Here is a 21,142-nt window from a genome sequence, read left to right as displayed (position 1 = left end):
TGATAATCCAGAGTTGATCAAGCAATTCTCAATGCAGTAAACCGCCAACTCGAAGAACTTGTCATAATCACTGATTGTGAATATGACAAGAATGGGTTCATGGAACACCTGATTAACTGGAAGAATCACTGCTAATAATAAACTCTTAAAGCATGGGAAACTGATCCAGCCGATTGACGATCTGGTAACCTCTAATGGGTTTACCATCTATTGGAAGAAGATAAGAGGTCATTCCAAAATAGAGGGGCCAGATAAGACTGGAAATGGCCTGGCTGACCCGTTGGCTAAAACGGTAGCGCTGCAGGGGGTTTTCATAGATATGGACTTCCTGCTAGGTGAAATCCAAGTCACAGCTGTCACCAGGTCACAAACCCATGCAATAGTGAACTCTCGACTTCCCAGTAGAGTAAAGATGCTCTGGATGCAGATTTGATCACTGCACAGAAAGAAGACCCTATCATTGGAAAGTTCTATCAAAACATTGAGGACCCTGTGAGTTTTCCTCTAACAGAAATGGATTATACCAGTAAAGAGGATCTCTGCCTGTTGATGAGGTTTTCCAAAATGTTCTGAATTCAAGACAGTTTGTTGGTATGGCGATCCCTATCTGGATGTGACCAGTGGGTGTTACCTACTTCATTCCAGTGCCTGATGTTGAATCATGGCTATGACAAGGCAGGTTGCATACTGGTCACACATGTGTCAGGACCTCAAAATATATTTAAAGTGTTGTCAAATTCCCCCACAAGCAGATCTCCCCTACAAAAAAGGGTAATGGCACTGCCTTGATCAGATTTGCAAGTCTATTTCATTGGGCCACTAATTTGTGTCGTAAAAAGAGACAAGTACATGTTGACTGTAACATGCATGTTTACAAACTGGGTAGAATGTCCCCCTGCCCAAACAAAATTTTAAGGCAGAGAGAGCTGTCATACTAATTATAAATCACATCTTTGTTAGTTTTGGCTTCCCGCAAAGGATTGAGTCAGATCAACCAAGTCATTTTACCAGCAAAGTGATGACTAAGATGTTGGAGATCCTAAGGGTAAAAAGAAAACTCCACATTGCTTTCCACCCGGCCTCAAGCAGAGGAGTTGAGAGATACACCAAGATGATTGTGAGCATTCTGAAGTAGTTTGTGGCTGACTCTTGACCCGGTTTGGGAATATATAACCACTTGTTGTGATGGCTGTTAGGTCTACACCATCTTCTGCAACTAAAATGTCTCTATTGAGTTTATGACCTGACGAAGAATGGTGTTACCTCAGCATCTGCTCTATAGAACTCAGGAGCAGGCACTGATCAAAGCGTCCACTACACATGAGTGCATTGAGAACCTACGGAAGCACCTCTAGCATGCTTCTGCCTTCGCCCATCCCAACTTAGTGAACTTGGTTGAAGGAATTAAATCATACTTTGACTAAAGATCATGAAGAAGGAGTACAAGGTAGGTGATGTAGGGATATATTCAGGCATGATATATTTGTGCAAATAACAGCACATGTGTACCGATTCCAAGGGAAGCAAAATGGGTGTTCATTGGCAGTGTTTAAAAGCAGCCATTTTGAAATAGGTGCAAGGGACAGCTTTTCTCAGCAACAAGCCAGTAAAATGAGTGTTGTTTTTAAAGCATTCAAGCTAGCAAAGGGATGATTATTTCAAAAAAACCCAGCAGAATGTGCAGTCATTTTAAAATGCAGAAACGTGCATATTTACAAATGGAATGTTTTTCTATCTGTGTGGAACTGCATTGGAAATATATAACCAACTAACCTTACTAATAAAAGCCCAGTAACCAATTAACTTTATAATGCAGTTTGGTAGGCACAGTTTGAAATGAATTTCATTTTGTGTTTTTCCATGGGGAGATGCACAGTAAAAAAAACAGAAGGGCTGTTTGTGCAGGTTGAAAACTTCCATTGTCCTTGCAGGAAATAACTTGTTACATGTATGCCTGTGTAAGTTGTTTGGCTGATGTGGTCGGCAGTTCTGGAGGTGTCAGAACCACATCAGGGGGAGGATGGTCTAATGTTGACGGACAGCCAGAGGAAATGTAAGCAGCTCAGAGCTTTCTGAGATATGAATGCGATCTGTGCCTCCCGGGGATGTGAGCTCTGTGGCTGTAGTCTTAAAGACAGGAAAGAAGGGGTGGCACCTGGCTTTGAAGCATTCCTGAGGCAGTGCAGGGTGGAGGACTCCCGCGCAGATAGCAACTACAGCAAGAGATAAACCAGGCGAAAGACAGGAGCCTCGCATATTTTTGTAAGTGCTGTTTCCAAGTGAGGAGCGTGTAGGATGGATGACATGGTATCAGTCAGCATAGAGTTATAGGTTTGAAACCAAAGTGTTTTATTGTAGTCGCTTTCTTTCAGCACTTGTTTAAGAAAAAGAATTGTATAGCACGTTTATTATCTCTCCCATGTTGCCAAGTGTTGTTTTCTTTTTATTTCTCAGAGAGTCAGAGCTGGGCTTGCTGTTGGTAAGAATATGTAACTGTGTTATCATGTAATGTATTGTTCTTATTTTTCTGTTAGTGCATCATAATAGTGGTAAACAAACGGTAACAGCATAAAAAAAAACAGAACAAGGCTATTGCTTGGTTTTGTGTTTTCTTTTCTGCCTCTGATGATCACTGTGTTAGTGGGAAAGTCAGGGGGTGATCCTATTGTTATACCACTGTGGTAAACATGTGTTACCTCATTTACCACCTGGGACAATGTTAAGAAAAACAGTTAATACATGCAGATGATCCAGGTAGAGTGTATGTGTGTGGTTGGGCTTTCCTCTGCATGCTGGAGAGGAAGCAGTATCTTCTAAGGCACGTAGGTTACTGTATGTAAATAAATCAGTAACATGAGCTACATGCAATAAATGACATTCTATGTCATTTTACTGGGTTCCCTAAAAGTGTGCTAAGTCCAGGGTTTGTTTATCATCAGTCCAAGGTATATCATAATTATAAAGAGGGAAAGTGTGTAGTACTATGGGCAGTATTAGAAAAGACATGTTGACCACTATACCACAAAAATAAGATACCTCTAAAATACTGCCAAGATAAGCTGACACTAAATCACCACCAAAATACTATAGTGCTAGACTATTATCAAAATAGGGTAATACTGAACTACCAATAATGGTAAGGCAAATTTACCACCAAAAATACCGCCAAAATACCACAGTGCTAAATTACCACCAAATCTGAAATTTAAAGCAAAGACAAAATATCCAACAGTGAAAAGGTTTGTCTATAGCATTTTCAAGAGAAAAAATACCAAGGAACAGAAGATGTTTTCAATGTTGGCATGGTTGTTCTGAAATTGTGGACAAAGTTATTATTATTATTATTATTATTATTATTATTATTATTATTATTATTATTATTATTATTAGTTGCCTATAAGATCTGCATCCCAAAAGGAGAACGGACAGAAGAGAAATGGGTCCACATCAATCAGTTAAAAAGCTATCATGCCAGACTGGTTTTAAGTGAGACTCAGGAGCCCACTCAAGTTAGAGCAGAGTAACCATCTGTGAAATGAAGGTAAGAGAGCAATCTCGGATGAAAACTAAAATATACATAACAGGTGAGTGATGTAATTAATATTCATCAGAAATACAAAGAAGGATGGTCTAGCAAATGCTAAAGTGAAATTAGATAAGTGTGTTTTAATGTATATGCAATGTTGTATCTCAATGTATATATAATATTACCTGGGGAAATCAAGTCTCACCAAAAATACTTAACATCTCTTTTTATCCTCTCTCTAGAATTATTAACATCCTTCCTTCCAGCCTGGGGAACAGCAGAAATGGAGTCCGGGGAAGACCAGTGGGACCCTGGAAAGGATCCAAGGAATAAAAGAGGGAGGGGTTCTGGCAAGCAGAAAAAAGGAGGTGGAGACCAGAGCGCCCACTCCCTGAGGGTGGAAAACAAGCAGGATGTGCTCAACTGAAACATTTGAATTGTGAAAAAAAACACTCTCCCCCTGCTCTTTCCCAGGAGTAATCATGACAAACAAGCAGGGGGGCTTCTGTGGTAATTAAAAGCCATGTTAGGCCTGAAATGTGCAGAAATACCTTTTTGTCATAGGAAGGCACATAGGTAGATTGAAAAGCCAGCATCAAAAAGTTCAACACTACTAATGTGCCTAGTGAATTCAAATGCATGTACTTGTGCAGTTGAAGCAAGGAATTTTCGAAAAATGAAACCAGGATGCAGATGGGAATTGGAAAGGCACATTGTGAGCTGACAGACAAAAAGTCAGCATTTCATTTTCAGCCGCTCCATCAAAAATGCTTTTTTCAAAGAAAGAGAAATACACTTATTAAGTGGGCCTTTAATGCAATTGTCAAAGCTAAAAAAAAAACAAAGGCCTACTATTCATTCAAGGTGATTGATGCCTGAAGTGATGATTTTCAAATACAGAAATTGCTATCGTGGAAAGGAGTACATGTGCATCTTAAAAACAATAAACAGATGGAAAAATTAACAGTGTTAGCAAGACACAAATATATTAAAAACAAACGTAAGGCCTCATGTGCCCAAGGAAATGTAACCTTCACAAAAGTGTCTGTTTCCAGAGGCATGACTTTAAGTTTATATTTCCTGAGAATGGCTCAGATTCTATTCAGAACACTCAAGCAGTGACCATGAAGGAATTTAATTGGGTCCTGTTCTCTGAGATAAGCAACACAATGACCAAAAGCCCTGAGAGAACAACGGCTGATGTGTTACTTGCAAGCCCAAGTCAACAACAGAGCAGCAGAGACTGGAGCAGATGCTCTGAGGAGAAATAAAACTTAACTGTGAAATGGAAGTCAGGATCTCCATATATGTTTGAAGATTCCAATGTGTTTAAATGGATTATCATAGTTTGTTCATTTTGTCAAGAAATATAAGTTGCACAATAATGGTTCAAGTATCACTAAAAAGCTGGTAAAACTCTTAATTGAAATTTTTCAGAGGTGTGGTTTGGAGGTGAAAAACTGGATGCACAAGCCAGAGACGAGTAGAGCTGCCTAAAATCATTTGGGTGAATACTGAGAGAGAGTTGCAGAATTTAACCTTGCCTGGAAGTTGCCTGACACTACCTGGGGTGGAATTGCTGATGAAAGTGCTGAAGGAAGTCAGGGAAACAGAGACAAATGCTGGGTTCTTTGCAAGGAGAGCCAAATAGAGAGATGAATGTTGGTGGCTATACATGATTGAGGTGCCTGTCTAGATCCCTGTTTTCCCCAAGAGGGCCCAGAAATTCTGAAGTGTTACCTGAGCGCCAGTCTCAGAGACATTCTGATATGATATGATATGATAACTTGTTTATAATGTGCTTGTAAAGAACTGTTTCTAGGTGTGACAAGGCAAGGGAGAGAAGACTGAGGGAGGACAAATACAAACAATCTTACTAGGCCTTTCCTCCTTCTGATCGTGCAAGTGTGGAAACGAGAAGTGTGAGGGGAAGGGGGAAATGCCAGGGAGAGGGGAAAGGAGAAACAGGGCACCATTGCTCTGAGTAAGTGCAGCCAGGGCAGCATGGCTCCAGGTAAGTACAAGGAGGCACGGGACTGTAGAGGTTACAGTTACAGCCCCTATGTGCCTGGTAGGTCTGGAGGCAGTGCATTGGTGACTGATCATTAATCAGCCTGGTACCCGGGGTAGCCAAGCAACCAGTTGATGCAGTAGAAAGGTATGTCAGGTAGGTCAGCAGGGGAGGGGAGGAGAGAGATTAAACAGAGGAGAAGAGGACAGTTTTGAGCTGCTTCCGGAACCTCATGTTATCCGGTTCAAGTTTGGGAGGGTCAGGGAGGCCATTCCAGAGGGAGTGGAAGGAAGATTGAGGAAGCGTTAGAAAGAGGCTGTCACAGTAATCTAGCTGAGAGAGAACCAGCGCTCTGAAGACAGTGAGCTTCTGGGGCAAGGTGAGAAAGTGGAGAGTACCTTTGAGGAGGTGCAGATGATAGTCAGACTTATTGGCGAGGTCCGAGATGTGAGGAGAGAAGGAGAGAGTGGAGTCAAATATGACACCAAGATTGCCTCACAGGAAGGCAAAGGAAGATGGCCCAAGGAGGGCATCCAGAGTGATAGAGGGAAAGCAGGAGCAGGGGTCCCAATGAGAGGGATCTCCATCTTACTGGCATTAAGGTACAGATTGTTCGAGGTGCACCAATCCTAAATCGCAGATAGACAGTTATGAGCAAGAGAAGTAAGGAGGCTGATGGGAGCCTGAAGGAGAGCTGACTGTCATCTGCATAACACTGAAAGTTACAGGAGATGGTAGAGATCAAATGGGTCAAAGGTGCCAAGTAGAGATTGAAGAACCAGGGTGAGAGGATAGAGCCCTGGGAGCATCACACATGGGCCTGGGAGGGACCTTCCAGGAGGAAGGAGGTAAGCCACTCCAGGGCCTGATCTGTGATGTCCAGGTTCTCACAGAGTCGATCAATTGATCAGGATGATGTGGTTTGCAAAGTCAAAAGCGGAGGATAGGTCAAGCAGGGTGAGGACAGAAGGAATGCTGAAAACAAAGTTAGAGAGCAGATCTTCACAGGTGTTCAGGAGAGCAGTGCTGGTGCCTCTGGCAGCTCTGAAGCCAGACTGATGATCATGGAGACAACCAACAGATTCAGTGTGGAGAGTAAGCTGGGAGATCTAGCTTTCCCAGGAGTTTGCCCAGGAAAGGGGTAATAGAGATCGGGCGATAGTTTGCCAGACAGGTAGGATTGGCAGACGGCTTCTTAGGGAGGGGGCACAAGGGAGTGCTTGAGGAAAGAGGGGAAGGTTCCAGTGGTAAAAGGGTGATTACCGAAATTGGCCAAGGCTGGAACAAGGGTGTCAATATGGTCCTTGTTGGTTCTGGAGGAGCAGGGGAGCACCTGTTAGGATGACACTTTCATAGATCAGACTTAGCTAGAAATCTCATTAGGTGTATTCAGAGAGAAAGAGGAGAAAGGAGGAGGAGAGGGAGAGTTGGCCAAAGGGGGGTCTAGAGAGGGAGAAGGAGAACTAGAGGAATAGGAGATAGAGGACAGGATTTCCTGAGTTTTAGTGAGGAAGTGAGAGGTCAGAGCCATACAGAGGGCCTGGCAGGGAACTTGAGAGGTGGAGACTGAAGCATGATTGACCAGTTCCTTGCTTGCAGATTTCAAAGAGTTTGGCTGTGTTGTTAGAGGCTACAGCGACACAGGCATGAGTGTGGGCTCTATTCTTCGACAGGACAGAGAGTCTTTATTGCCTTTGGAGCAGGTGGCAGGCCAGTTTGTCAAAGGTTGTGCCCAAAGCCCTCCACTTCCTCTCAGCCACACTGCACTTGCGTTTCAGTATAGCGAGGTCAGAGTCATACCAAGAGTTGCACTTGGAGGTAGGCTTCAGCCGGATTCTCATGGCAGGGGCAAGGATGTCCAGAATGTTGGAGATACAGAGATGCAGATTAGAGAGGGCTGTGTCAGAGTGTGAGTCAGCCGCAGGAGTAAGCGGAGCAGAGAAAGTAGAGGCAAAGGCATCAATTGACATGCGCTTCATGGGCCGAATGACCGCAAAGGTAGGTGGCAGTGCAGGGGTGGGATTTGCCTGAGGGACTGAGAGTTTTGTCAGAAACAGATCCACACAAATTCTATTTTGGTAGAACATATTTTGATATTCCCCTATCTTCACTCCAAGCTAGACGGTCTGCTAAAGTAAAAAAGAGAGAGCCATACAACACAGAGGACACATATGTAATCTCCTTAGAAATTAGCAAAACGTTTGGCGAGTGCAAGATTGTCAATCTGGTACAATCCAGGGCTACTCTCTAAATTGTGGGGAGAATTGGAGAATGTTGCCTGCAAGTGTTTAATTTGTCTACACTGCCCAGACTGGTTTTAAGTGAGACTCAGGAGCCCACTCAAGTTAGAGCAGAGTAACCATCTGTGAAATGAAGGTAAGAGAGCAATCTCGGATGAAAACTAAAATATACATAACAGGTGAGTGATGTAATTAATATTCATCAGAAATACAAAGAAGGATGGTCTAGCAAATGCTAAAGTGAAATTAGATAAGTGTATTTTAATGTATATGCAATGTTGTATCTCAATGTATATATAATATTACCTGGGGAAATCAAGTCTCACCAAAAATACTTAACATCTCTTTTTATCCTCTCTCTAGAATTATTAACATCCTTCCTTCCAGCCTGGGGAACAGCAGAAATGGAGTCCGGGGAATACCAGGGGGACCCTGGAAAGGATCCAAGGAATAAAAGAGGGAGGGGTTCTGGCAAGCAGAAAAAAGGAGGTGGAGACCAGAGCGCCCACTCCCTGAGTGTGGAAAACAAGCAGGATGTGCTCAACTGAAACATTTGAATTGTGAAAAAAAACACTCTCCCCCCTGCTCTTTCCCAGGAGTAATCATGACAAACAAGCAGGGGGGCTTCTGTGGTAATTAAAAGCCATGTTAGGCCTGAAATGTGCAGAAATACCTTTTTGTCATAGGAAGGCACATAGGTAGATTGAAAAGCCAGCATCAAAAAGTTCAACACTACTAATGTGCCTAGTGAATTCAAATGCATGTACTTGTGCAGTTGAAGCAAGGAATTTTTGAAAAATGAAACCAGTATGAAGATGGCAATTGGAAAGGCACATTGTGAGCTGACAGACAAAAAGTCAGCATTTCATTTTCAGCCGCTCCATCAAAAATGCTTTTTTCAAAGAAAGAGAAATACACTTATTAAGTGGGCCTTTAATGCAATTGTCAAAGCTAAAAGAAAAACAGAGGCCTACTATTCATTCAAGGTGATTGATGCCTGAAGTGATGATTTTCAAATACAGAAATTGCTATCGTGGAAAGGAGTACATGTGCATCTTAAAAACAATAAACAGATGGAAAAATTAAAAGTGTTAGCAAGACACAAATATATTACAAACAAACGTAAGGCCTCATGTGCCCAAGGAAATGTAACCTTCACAAAAGCGTCTGTTTCCAGAGGCATGACTTTAAGTTTATATTTCCTGAGAATGGCTCAGATTCTATTCAGAACACTCAAGCAGTGACCATGAAGGAATTTAATTGGGTCCTGTTCTCTGAGATAAGCAACACAATGACCAAAAGCCCTGAGAGAACAACGGCTGATGTGTTACTTGCAAGCCCAAGTCAACAACAGAGCAGCAGAGACTGGAGCAGATGCTCTGAGGAGAAATAAAACTTAACTGTGAAATGGAAGTCAGGATCTCCATATATGTTTGAAGATTCCCATGTGTTTAAATGGATGATCATAGTTTGTTCATTTTGTCAAGAAATGTAAGTTGCACAATAATGGTTCAAGTGTCACTAAAAAGCTGGTAAAACTCTTAATTGAAATTTTTCAGAGGTGTGGTTTGGAGGTGAAAAACTGGATGCACAAGCCAGAGACGAGTAGAGCTGTCTAAAATCATTTGGGTGAATACTGAAAGAGAGTTGCAGAATTTAACCTTGCCTGGAAGTTGCCTGACACTACCTGGGGTGGAATTGCTGATGAAAGTGCTGAAGGAAGTCAGGGAAACAGAGACAAATGCTGGGTTCTTTGCAAGGAGAGCCAAATAGCGAGATGAATGTTGGTGGCTATACATGATTGAGGTGCCTGTCTAGATCCCTGTTTTCCTCAAGAGGGCCCAGAAATTATGAAGTGTTACCTGAGCGCCAGTCTCAGAGACATTCTGATATGATATGATATGATAACTCGTTTATAATGTGCTTGTAAAGAACTGTTTCTAGGTGTGACAAGGCAAGGGAGAGAAGACTGAGGGAGGACAAATACAAACAATCTTACTAGGCCTTGCCTCCTTCTGATCGTGCAAGTGTGGAAACGAGAAGTGTGAGGGGAAGGGGAAGTGCCAGGGAGAGGGGAAAGGAGAAACAGGGCACCATTGCTCTGAGTAAGTGCAGCCAGGGCAGCATGGCTCCAGGTAAGTACAAGGAGGCACGGTACTGTAGAGGTTACAGTTACAGCCCCTATGTGCCTGGTAGGTCTGGAGGCAGTGCATTGGTGACTGATCATTAATCAGCCTGGTACCCGGGGTAGCCAAGCAACCAGTTGGTGCAGTAGAAAGGTATGTCAGGTAGGTCAGCAGAGGAGGGGAGGAGAGGGATTAAACAGAGGAGAAGAGGACAGTTTTGAGCTGCTTCCGGAACCTCATGTTATACGGTTCAAGTTTGGGAGGGCCAGGGAGGCCATTCCAGAGGGAGTGGAAGGAAGATTGAGGAAGCGTTAGAAAGAGGCTGTCACAGTAATCTAGCTGAGAGAGAACCCGTGCTCTGAAGACAGTGAGCTTCTGGGGCAAGGTGAGAAAGGGGAGAGTACCTTTGAGGAGGTGTAGATGATAGTCAGACTTATTGGCGAGGTCCGAGATGTGAGGAGAGAAGGAGAGAGTGGAGTCAAATATGACACCAAGATTGCCTCACAGGAAGGCAAAGGAAGATGGCCCAAGGAGGGCATCCAGAGTGATAGAGGGAAAGCAGGAGCAGGGGTCCCAATGAGAGGGATCTCCATCTTACTGGCATTAAGGTACAGATTGTTCGAGGTGCACCAATCCTAAATCGCAGATAGACAGTTATGAGCAAGAGAAGTAAGGAGGCTGATGGGAGCCTGAAGGAGAGCTGACTGTCATCTGCATAACACTGAAAGTTACAGGAGATGGTAGAGATCAAATGGGTCAAAGGTGCCAAGTAGAGATTGAAGAACCAGGGTGAGAGGATAGAGCCCTGGGAGCATCACACATGGGCCTGGGAGGGACCTTCCAGGAGGAAGGAGGTAAGCCACTCCAGGGCCTGATGTGTGATGTCCAGGTTCTCACAGAGTCGATCAATTGATCAGGATGATGTGGTTTGCAAAGTCAAAAGCGGAGGATAGGTCAAGCAGGATGAGGACAGAAGGAATGCTGAAAACAAAGTTAGAGAGCAGATCTTCACAGGTGTTCAGGAGAGCAGTGCTGGTGCCTCTGGCAGCTCTGAAGCCAGACTGATGATCATGGAGACAACCAACAGATTCAGTGTGGAGAGTAAGCTGGGAGATCTAGCTTTCCCAGGAGTTTGCCCAGGAAAGGGGTAATAGAGATCGGGCGATAGTTTGCCAGACAGGTAGGATTGGCAGACGGCTTCTTAGGGAGGGGGCACAAGGGAGTGCTTGAGGAAAGAGGGGAAGGTTCCAGTGGTAAAAGAGTGATTACCGAAATTGGCCAAGGCTGGAACAAGGGTGTCAATATGGTCCTTGTTGGTTCTGGAGGAGCAGGGGAGCACCTGTTAGGATGACACTTTCATAGATCAGACTTAGCTAGAAATCTCATTAGGTGTATTCAGAGAGAAAGAGGAGAAAGGAGGAGGAGAGGGAGAGTTGGCCAAAGGGGGGTCTAGAGAGGGAGAAGGAGAACTAGAGGAATAGGAGATAGAGGACAGGATTTCCTGAGTTTTAGTGAGGAAGTGAGAGGTCAGAGCCATACAGAGGGCCTGGCAGGGAACTTGAGAGGTGGAGACTGAAGCATGATTGACCAGTTCCTTGCTTGCAGATTTCAAAGAGTTTGGCTGTGTTGTTAGAGGCTACAGCGACACAGGCATGAATGTGGGCTCTATTCTTCGACAGGACAGAGAGTCTGTATTGCCTTTGGAGCAGGTGGCAGGCCAGTTTGTCAAAGGTTGTGCCCAAAGCCCTCCACTTCCTCTCAGCCACACTGCACTTGCGTTTCAGTATAGCGAGGTCAGAGTCATACCAAGAGTTGCACTTGGAGGTAGGCTTCAGCCGGATTCTCATGGCAGGGGCAAGGATGTCCAGAATGTTGGAGATACAGAGATGCAGATTAGAGAGGGCTGTGTCAGAGTGTGAGTCAGCCGCAGGAGTAAGCGGAGCAGAGAAAGTAGAGGCAAAGGCATCAATTGACATGCGCTTCATGGGCCGAATGACCGCAAAGGTAGGTGGCAGTGCAGGGGTGGGATTTGCCTGAGGGACTGAGAGTTTTGTCAGAAACAGATCCACACAAATTCTATTTTGGTAGAACATATTTTGATATTCCCCTATCTTCACTCCAAGCTAGACGGTCTGCTAAAGTAAAAAAGAGAGAGCCATACAACACAGAGGACACATATGTAATCTCCTTAGAAATTAGCAAAACGTTTGGCGAGTGCAAGATTGTCAATCTGGTACAATCCAGGGCTACTCTCTAAATTGTGGGGAGAATTGTAGAATGTTGCCTGCAAGTGTTTAATTTGTCTACACTGCCCAGACTGGTTTTAAGTGAGACTCAGGAGCCCACTCAAGTTAGAGCAGAGTAACCATCTGTGAAATGAAGGTAAGAGAGCAATCTCGGATGAAAACTAAAATATACATAACAGGTGAGTGATGTAATTAATATTCATCAGAAATACAAAGAAGGATGGTCTAGCAAATGCTAAAGTGAAATTAGATAAGTGTATTTTAATGTATATGCAATGTTGTATCTCAATGTATATATAATATTACCTGGGGAAATCAAGTCTCACCAAAAATACTTAACATCTCTTTTTATCCTCTCTCTAGAATTATTAACATCCTTCCTTCCAGCCTGGGGAACAGCAGAAATGGAGTCCGGGGAATACCAGGGGGACCCTGGAAAGGATCCAAGGAATAAAAGAGGGAGGGGTTCTGGCAAGCAGAAAAAAGGAGGTGGAGACCAGAGCGCCCACTCCCTGAGTGTGGAAAACAAGCAGGATGTGCTCAACTGAAACATTTGAATTGTGAAAAAAAACACTCTCCCCCTGCTCTTTCCCAGGAGTAATCATGACAAACAAGCAGGGGGGCTTCTGTGGTAATTAAAAGCCATGTTAGGCCTGAAATGTGCAGAAATACCTTTTTGTCATAGGAAGGCACATAGGTAGATTGAAAAGCCAGCATCAAAAAGTTCAACACTACTAATGTGCCTAGTGAATTCAAATGCATGTACTTGTGCAGTTGAAGCAAGGAATTTTTGAAAAATGAAACCAGGATGAAGATGGCAATTGGAAAGGCACATTGTGAGCTGACAGACAAAAAGTCAGCATTTCATTTTCAGCCGCTCCATCAAAAATGCTTTTTTCAAAGAAAGAGAAATACACTTATTAAGTGGGCCTTTAATGCAATTGTCAAAGCTAAAAAAAAAACAGAGGCCTACTATTCATTCAAGGTGATTGATGCCTGAAGTGATGATTTTCAAATACAGAAATTGCTATCGTGGAAAGGAGTACATGTGCATCTTAAAAACAATAAACAGATGGAAAAATTAAAAGTGTTAGCAAGACACAAATATATTACAAACAAACGTAAGGCCTCATGTGCCCAAGGAAATGTAACCTTCACAAAAGCGTCTGTTTCCAGAGGCATGACTTTAAGTTTATATTTCCTGAGAATGGCTCAGATTCTATTCAGAACACTCAAGCAGTGACCATGAAGGAATTTAATTGGGTCCTGTTCTCTGAGATAAGCAACACAATGACCAAAAGCCCTGAGAGAACAACGGCTGATGTGTTACTTGCAAGCCCAAGTCAACAACAGAGCAGCAGAGACTGGAGCAGATGCTCTGAGGAGAAATAAAACTTAACTGTGAAATGGAAGTCAGGATCTCCATATATGTTTGAAGATTCCCATGTGTTTAAATGGATGATCATAGTTTGTTCATTTTGTCAAGAAATGTAAGTTGCACAATAATGGTTCAAGTGTCACTAAAAAGCTGGTAAAACTCTTAATTGAAATTTTTCAGAGGTGTGGTTTGGAGGTGAAAAACTGGATGCACAAGCCAGAGACGAGTAGAGCTGTCTAAAATCATTTGGGTGAATACTGAAAGAGAGTTGCAGAATTTAACCTTGCCTGGAAGTTGCCTGACACTACCTGGGGTGGAATTGCTGATGAAAGTGCTGAAGGAAGTCAGGGAAACAGAGACAAATGCTGGGTTCTTTGCAAGGAGAGCCAAATAGAGAGATGAATGTTGGTGGCTATACATGATTGAGGTGCCTGTCTAGATCCCTGTTTTCCTCAAGAGGGCCCAGAAATTATGAAGTGTTACCTGAGCGCCAGTCTCAGAGACATTCTGATATGATATGATATGATAACTCGTTTATAATGTGCTTGTAAAGAACTGTTTCTAGGTGTGACAAGGCAAGGGAGAGAAGACTGAGGGAGGACAAATACAAACAATCTTACTAGGCCTTGCCTCCTTCTGATCGTGCAAGTGTGGAAACGAGAAGTGTGAGGGGAAGGGGAAGTGCCAGGGAGAGGGGAAAGGAGAAACAGGGCACCATTGCTCTGAGTAAGTGCAGCCAGGGCAGCATGGCTCCAGGTAAGTACAAGGAGGCACGGTACTGTAGAGGTTACAGTTACAGCCCCTATGTGCCTGGTAGGTCTGGAGGCAGTGCATTGGTGACTGATCATTAATCAGCCTGGTACCCGGGGTAGCCAAGCAACCAGTTGGTGCAGTAGAAAGGTATGTCAGGTAGGTCAGCAGAGGAGGGGAGGAGAGGGATTAAACAGAGGAGAAGAGGACAGTTTTGAGCTGCTTCCGGAACCTCATGTTATACGGTTCAAGTTTGGGAGGGCCAGGGAGGCCATTCCAGAGGGAGTGGAAGGAAGATTGAGGAAGCGTTAGAAAGAGGCTGTCACAGTAATCTAGCTGAGAGAGAACCCGTGCTCTGAAGACAGTGAGCTTCTGGGGCAAGGTGAGAAAGGGGAGAGTACCTTTGAGGAGGTGTAGATGATAGTCGGACTTATTGGCGAGGTCCGAGATGTGAGGAGAGAAGGAGAGAGTGGAGTCAAATATGACACCAAGATTGCCTCACAGGAAGGCAAAGGAAGATGGCCCAAGGAGGGCATCCAGAGTGATAGAGGGAAAGCAGGAGCAGGGGTCCCAATGAGAGGGATCTCCATCTTACTGGCATTAAGGTACAGATTGTTCGAGGTGCACCAATCCTAAATCGCAGATAGACAGTTATGAGCAAGAGAAGTAAGGAGGCTGATGGGAGCCTGAAGGAGAGCTGACTGTCATCTGCATAACACTGAAAGTTACAGGAGATGGTAGAGATCAAATGGGTCAAAGGTGCCAAGTAGAGATTGAAGAACCAGGGTGAGAGGATAGAGCCCTGGGAGCATCACACATGGGCCTGGGAGGGACCTTCCAGGAGGAAGGAGGTAAGCCACTCCAGGGCCTGATGTGTGATGTCCAGGTTCTCACAGAGTCGATCAATTGATCAGGATGATGTGGTTTGCAAAGTCAAAAGCGGAGGATAGGTCAAGCAGGATGAGGACAGAAGGAATGCTGAAAACAAAGTTAGAGAGCAGATCTTCACAGGTGTTCAGGAGAGCAGTGCTGGTGCCTCTGGCAGCTCTGAAGCCAGACTGATGATCATGGAGACAACCAACAGATTCAGTGTGGAGAGTAAGCTGGGAGATCTAGCTTTCCCAGGAGTTTGCCCAGGAAAGGGGTAATAGAGATCGGGCGATAGTTTGCCAGACAGGTAGGATTGGCAGACGGCTTCTTAGGGAGGGGGCACAAGGGAGTGCTTGAGGAAAGAGGGGAAGGTTCCAGTGGTAAAAGAGTGATTACCGAAATTGGCCAAGGCTGGAACAAGGGTGTCAATATGGTCCTTGTTGGTTCTGGAGGAGCAGGGGAGCACCTGTTAGGATGACACTTTCATAGATCAGACTTAGCTAGAAATCTCATTAGGTGTATTCAGAGAGAAAGAGGAGAAAGGAGGAGGAGAGGGAGAGTTGGCCAAAGGGGGGTCTAGAGAGGGAGAAGGAGAACTAGAGGAATAGGAGATAGAGGACAGGATTTCCTGAGTTTTAGTGAGGAAGTGAGAGGTCAGAGCCATACAGAGGGCCTGGCAGGGAACTTGAGAGGTGGAGACTGAAGCATGATTGACCAGTTCCTTGCTTGCAGATTTCAAAGAGTTTGGCTGTGTTGTTAGAGGCTACAGCGACACAGGCATGAATGTGGGCTCTATTCTTCGACAGGACAGAGAGTCTGTATTGCCTTTGGAGCAGGTGGCAGGCCAGTTTGTCAAAGGTTGTGCCCAAAGCCCTCCACTTCCTCTCAGCCACACTGCACTTGCGTTTCAGTATAGCGAGGTCAGAGTCATACCAAGAGTTGCACTTGGAGGTAGGCTTCAGCCGGATTCTCATGGCAGGGGCAAGGATGTCCAGAATGTTGGAGATACAGAGATGCAGATTAGAGAGGGCTGTGTCAGAGTGTGAGTCAGCCGCAGGAGTAAGCGGAGCAGAGAAAGTAGAGGCAAAGGCATCAATTGACATGCGCTTCATGGGCCGAATGACCGCAAAGGTAGGTGGCAGTGCAGGGGTGGGATTTGCCTGAGGGACTGAGAGTTTTGTCAGAAACAGATCCACACAAATTCTATTTTGGTAGAACATATTTTGATATTCCCCTATCTTCACTCCAAGCTAGACGGTCTGCTAAAGTAAAAAAGAGAGAGCCATACAACACAGAGGACACATATGTAATCTCCTTAGAAATTAGCAAAACGTTTGGCGAGTGCAAGATTGTCAATCTGGTACAATCCAGGGATACTCTCTCAATTGTGGGGAGAATTGTAGAATGTTGCCTGCAAGTGTTTAATTTGTCTACACTGCCCAGACTGGTTTTAAGTGAGACTCAGGAGCCCACTCAAGTTAGAGCAGAGACACCATCTGTGAAATGAAGGTAAGAGAGCAATCTCGGATGAAAACTAAAATATACATAACAGGTGAGTGATGTAATTAATATTCATCAGAAATACAAAGAAGGATGGTCTAGCAAATGCTAAAGTGAAATTAGATAAGTGTATTTTAATGTATATGCAATGTTGTATCTCAATGTATATATAATATTACCTGGGGAAATCAAGTCTCACCAAAAATACTTAACATCTCTTTTTATCCTCTCTCTAGAATTATTAACATCCTTCCTTCCAGCCTGGGGAACAGCAGAAATGGAGTCCGGGGAATACCAGAGGGACCCTGGAAAGGATCCAAGGAATAAAAGAGGGAGGGGTTCTGGCAAGCAGAAAAAAGGAGGTGGAGACCAGAGCGCCCACTCCCTGAGTGTGGAAAACAAGCAGGATGTGCTCAACTGAAACATTTGAATTGTGAAAAAAAACACTCTCCCCCCTGCTCTTTCCCAGGAGTAATCATGACAAACAAGCAGGGGGGCTTCTGTGGTAATTAAAAGCCATGTTAGGCCTGAAATGTGCAGAAATACCTTTTTGTCATAGGAAGGCACATAGGTATATTGAAAAGCCAGCATCAAAAAGTTCAACACTACTAATGTGCCTAGTGAATTCAAATGCATGTACTTGTGCAGTTGAAGCAAGGAATTTTTGAAAAATGAAACCAGGATGAAGATGGCAATTGGAAAGGCACATTGTAAGCTGACAGACAAAAAGTCAGCATTTCATTTTCAGCCGCTCCATCAAAAATGCTTTTTTCAAAGAAAGAGAAATACACTTATTAAGTGGGCCTTTAATGCAATTGTCAAAGCTAAAAAAAAAACAGAGGCCTACTATTCATTCAAGGTGATTGATGCCTGAAGTGATGATTTTCAAATACAGAAATTGCTATCGTGGAAAGGAGTACATGTGCATCTTAAAAACAATAAACAGATGGAAAAATTAAAAGTGTTAGCAAGACACAAATATATTACAAACAAACGTAAGGCCTCATGTGCCCAAGGAAATGTAACCTTCACAAAAGCGTCTGTTTCCAGAGGCATGACTTTAAGTTTATATTTCCTGAGAATGGCTCAGATTCTATTCAGAACACTCAAGCAGTGACCATGAAGGAATTTAATTGGGTCCTGTTCTCTGAGATAAGCAACACAATGACCAAAAGCCCTGAGAGAACAACGGCTGATGTGTTACTTGCAAGCCCAAGTCAACAACAGAGCAGCAGAGACTGGAGCAGATGCTCTGAGGAGAAATAAAACTTAACTGTGAAATGGAAGTCAGGATCTCCATATATGTTTGAAGATTCCCATGTGTTTAAATAGATGATCATAGTTTGTTCATTTTGTCAAGAAATGTAAGTTGCACAATAATGGTTCAAGTGTCACTAAAAAGCTGGTAAAACTCTTAATTGAAATTTTTCAGAGGTGTGGTTTGGAGGTGAAAAACTGGATGCACAAGCCAGAGACGAGTAGAGCTGTCTAAAATCATTTGGGTGAATACTGAAAGAGAGTTGCAGAATTTAACCTTGCCTGGAAGTTGCCTGACACTACCTGGGGTGGAATTGCTGATGAAAGTGCTGAAGGAAGTCAGGGAAACAGAGACAAATGCTGGGTTCTTTGCAAGGAGAGCCAAATAGAGAGATGAATGTTGGTGGCTATACATGATTGAGGTGCCTGTCTAGATCCCTGTTTTCCTCAAGAGGGCCCGGAAATTCTGAAGTGTTACCTGAGCGCCAGTCTCAGAGACATTCTGATATGATATGATATGATAACTCGTTTATAATGTGCTTGTAAAGAACTGTTTCTAGGTGTGACAAGGCAAGGGAGAGAAGACTGAGGGAGGACAAATACAAACAATCTTACTAGGCCTTGCCTCCTTCTGATCGTGCAAGTGTGGAAACGAGAAGTGTGAGGGGAAGGGGAAGTGCCAGGGAGAGGGGAAAGGAGAAACAGGGCACCATTGCTCTGAGTAAGTGCAGCCAGGGCAGCATGGCTCCAGGTAAGTACAAGGAGGCACGGTACTGTAGAGGTTACAGTTACAGCCCCTATGTGCCTGGTAGGTCTGGAGGCAGTGCATTGGTGACTGATCATTAATCAGCCTGGTACCCGGGGTAGCCAAGCAACCAGTTGGTGCAGTAGAAAGGTATGTCAGGTAGGTCAGCAGAGGAGGGGAGGAGAGGGATTAAACAGAGGAGAAGAGGACAGTTTTGAGCTGCTTCCGGAACCTCATGTTATACGGTTCAAGTTTGGGAGGGCCAGGGAGGCCATTCCAGAGGGAGTGGAAGGAAGATTGAGGAAGCGTTAGAAAGAGGCTGTCACAGTAATCTAGCTGAGAGAGAACCCGTGCTCTGAAGACAGTGAGCTTCTGGGGCAAGGTGAGAAAGGGGAGAGTACCTTTGAGGAGGTGTAGATGATAGTCGGACTTATTGGCGAGGTCCGAGATGTGAGGAGAGAAGGAGAGAGTGGAGTCAAATATGACACCAAGATTGCCTCACAGGAAGGCAAAGGACGATGGCCCAAGGAGGGCATCCAGAGTGATAGAGGGAAAGCAGGAGCAGGGGTCCCAATGAGAGGGATCTCCATCATACTGGCATTAAGGTACAGATTGTTCGAGGTGCACCAATCCTAAATCGCAGATAGACAGTTATGAGCAAGAGAAGTAAGGAGGCTGATGGGAGCCTGAAGGAGAGCTGACTGTCATCTGCAAAACACTGAAAGTTACAGGAGATGGTAGAGAGCAAATGGGTCAAAGGTGCCAAGTAGAGATTGAAGAACCAGGGTGAGAGGATAGAGCCCTGGGAGCATCACACATGGGCCTGGGAGGGACGTTCCAGGAGGAAGGAGGTAAGCCACTCCAGGGCCTGATCTGTGATGCCCAGGTTCTCACAGAGTCGATCAATTGATCAGGATGATGTGGTTTGCAAATTCAAAAGCGGAGGATAGGTCAAGCAGGATGAGGACAGAAGGAATGCTGAAAACAAAGTTAGAGAGCAGATCTTCACAGGTGTTCAGGAGAGCAGTGCTGGTGCCTCTGGCAGCTCTGAAGCCAGACTGATGTTCATGGAGACAACCAACAGATTCAGTGTGGAGAGTAAGCTGGGAGATCTAGCTTTCCCAGGAGTTTGCCCAGGAAAGGGGTAATAGAGATCGGGCGATAGTTTGCAGACAGGTAGGATTGGCAGACGGCTTCTTAGGGAGGGGGCACAAGGGAGTGCTTGAGGAAAGAGGGGAAAGTTCCAGTGGTAAAAGAGTGATTACCGAAATTGGCCAAGGCTAGAACAGGGGTGTCAATATGGTCCTTGTTGGTTCTGGAGGAGCAGGGGAGCACCTGTTAGGATGACACTTTCATAGATCAGACTTAGCTAGAAATCTCATTAGGTGTATTCAGAGAGAAAGAGGAGAAAGGAGGAGGAGAGGGAGAGTTGGCCAAAGGGGGGTCTAGAGAGGGAGAAGGAGAACTAGAGGAATAGGAGATAGAGGACAGGATTTCCTGAGTTTTAGTGAGGAAGTGAGAGGTCAGAGCCATACAGAGGGCCTGGCAGGGAACTTGAGAGGTGGAGACTGAAGCATGATTGACCAGTTCCTTGCTTGCAGATTTCAAAGAGTTTGGCTGTGTTGTTAGAGGCTACAGCGACACAGGCATGAATGTGGGCTCTATTCTTCGACAGGACAGAGAGTCTGTATTGCCTTTGGAGCAGGTGGCAGGCCAGTTTGTCAAAGGTTGTGCCCAAAGCCCTCCACTTCCTCTCAGCCACACTGCACTTGCGTTTCAGTATAGCGAGGTCAGAGTCATACCAAGAGTTGCACTTGGAGGTAGGCTTCAGCCGGATTCTCATGGCAGGGGCAAGGATGTCCAGAATGTTGGAGATACAGAGATGCAGATTAGAGAGGGCTGTGTCAGAGTGTGAGTCAGCCGCAGGAGTAAGCGGAGCAGAGAAAGTAGAGGCAAAGGCATCAATTGACATGCGCTTCATGGGCCGAATGACCGCAAAGGTAGGTGGTAGTGCAGGGGTGGGATTTGCCTGAGGGACTGAGAGTTTTGTCAGAAACAGATCCACACAAATTCTATTTTGGTAGAACATATTTTGATATTCCCCTATCTTCACTCCAAGCTAGACGGTCTGCTAAAGTAAAAAAGAGAGAGCCATACAACACAGAGGACACATATGTAATCTCCTTAGAAATTAGCAAAACGTTTGGCGAGTGCAAGATTGTCAATCTGGTACAATCCAGGGCTACTCTCTAAATTGTGGGGAGAATTGTAGAATGTTGCCTGCAAGTGTTTAATTTGTCTACACTGCCCAGACTGGTTTTAAGTGAGACTCAGGAGCCCACTCAAGTTAGAGCAGAGTAACCATCTGTGAAATGAAGGTAAGAGAGCAATCTCGGATGAAAACTAAAATATACATAACAGGTGAGTGATGTAATTAATATTCATCAGAAATACAAAGAAGGATGGTCTAGCAAATGCTAAAGTGAAATTAGA

Source organism: Ambystoma mexicanum, chromosome 12 (assembly GCF_040938575.1).
Source record: "Ambystoma mexicanum isolate Mex_15411 chromosome 12, UKY_AmexF1_1, whole genome shotgun sequence".
Classification (NCBI taxonomy): domain Eukaryota; kingdom Metazoa; phylum Chordata; class Amphibia; order Caudata; family Ambystomatidae; genus Ambystoma; species Ambystoma mexicanum.
The sequence above is the reverse complement of the archived record's forward strand: the minus strand, read 5'-3'. Positions refer to the sequence as shown.